The following is a 1,690-nucleotide window of genomic DNA, read 5'->3' as shown; positions in this document are numbered from 1 at the left end:
TTTTTTTTTTTGCTTTTGAGACAGGGTCTCACTGTAGCCTACCCAAGCTGGCCTTGAACTCACATTAATCCTCCTGCCTTAGCCTCTCATGTGCTGGGATTACAGGCATGTGCCACCATGCCCTGTTAAAAGTGTTTGTCTTCACATAGGTTTTTAAGTCTAGAAATGAGTTATATCTAGTAAATTAATGAATATATTTACTCATATGAGTTATTTTCTTAAATCTGATTTAGAGGAGTGTGTGGGAGAGCTTCCAGCTTCCCTGTGCCGGTGGGACCTACTGGTCCCAGCCCAGGTACAGCTTGGGTGAGACCCTCTTCCACCCCCTTGGGATTCCCCCACCACTCCGCAGCACCTGCCCCACCCCACCCGCTGAGTAGGAATTTCTGCCGTGTTCCGAGAACCCCAGATCCAGTCCTAGCCCAGGTCCAGTGAGTGTGTGGGAGAGCTTCCAGCTACACTACGCCAGTGGGACCTACTGGTCCCAGCCCAGGCGCAGCGTGGGTGAGACCCTCTTTCACCCTCTTGGGACGCCCCCCACCACTCCGTAGTGTTGTACCCTGTCAAAATTGACTCCATTTTGTTGCCCTTCTAACCTAGCGAAGTTCCTGTTCTGTATGCACCAACCCCTCCCAATTCCTCACCCCTTAACTGCCAACTCAAATTCCTCCCAATCCCTCCTAATTCTTCACTCCTTGACTGCCAACTCAAATTCCTCCCAATTCCTCCCAATTCCTCACCCCTATGACTCAGGCCTTATGATATCTGTTCCCCAAACTTTATCTCAATGAACTCTGTATGACTGCCAACCCAGCACCTTCACCCAACAGGACCACCCCATGAACTAATGACCCTGTCACTTCTTCCTCTCCACCCCTCCCCTATTTCTGCAGTTTTTAAGCTTAAATACTGCACCTTGTCAATGCTCGGCGCGCCTCTTTGCACCTTGCATAGAGACCGCCGCTAGGTACCAGCTAAAATAAAGTGCTTCTTTTAATTTTTGGACTTGCCTCGTTGTCATCTGATTTTTGAGTTACAACATTTGGGGGCTCGTCTGGGATCCCTAAAGGCCTCTTCTCTTTGACGCGGTAAGTAAAATTCAACCTAAATTTTATGCCAGCTTAAACTCAAATGTAAATTACTTCCTTAAATTGGTTTTGATTTAGCTTTACTGATTTTAAAGGACTATGTCAACCTCTCCTTTCACTTTGCCTCTTTGCTTTTATTCTGTTTTCTTGAGTACTCAAACTGGTTTTGGTTGTGGTGTTAACTCGCAGACTCTGGTCTCCGAGTCCTTGGAGTGGGACGCCCTCCAAGTCAGATTTTGGGAGATCTCAATTGGAGGCGAATGGACCTAGGCGTCCCTTTCACCACAGAGCTGTTTTCAGTGAGGCAAACGGACCTAGGTGTTCCTCCTGCCAATTGGTTGCCTTTAGAGATTATGGACTTCGGTCATGTGTAGAGGTTTCTGTGACCTCCGGGGTCTCTTTAGGTGAGGTTCTTTTGCCCCTACCCCCTACCCCTACAGATTCTAACTGTAGGGGGCTAGCCGCATGTGTGCGACCTCTTCCTTTATCTCTCTTTGAGATTTATGCCTTCCCTACTCCTACAGGTTCTAACTGTAGGGGGCTAGCAACATCTGCTCGACCCTCTCTCTCTAATGCAGGCTAGTTCCCCTTATATGAAAGAT

Source organism: Octodon degus, unplaced genomic scaffold (genome assembly GCF_000260255.1).
Source record: "Octodon degus isolate 3935 unplaced genomic scaffold, OctDeg1.0 scaffold00245, whole genome shotgun sequence".
NCBI classification, from domain to species: domain Eukaryota; kingdom Metazoa; phylum Chordata; class Mammalia; order Rodentia; family Octodontidae; genus Octodon; species Octodon degus.
The sequence above is the reverse complement of the archived record's forward strand: the minus strand, read 5'-3'. Positions refer to the sequence as shown.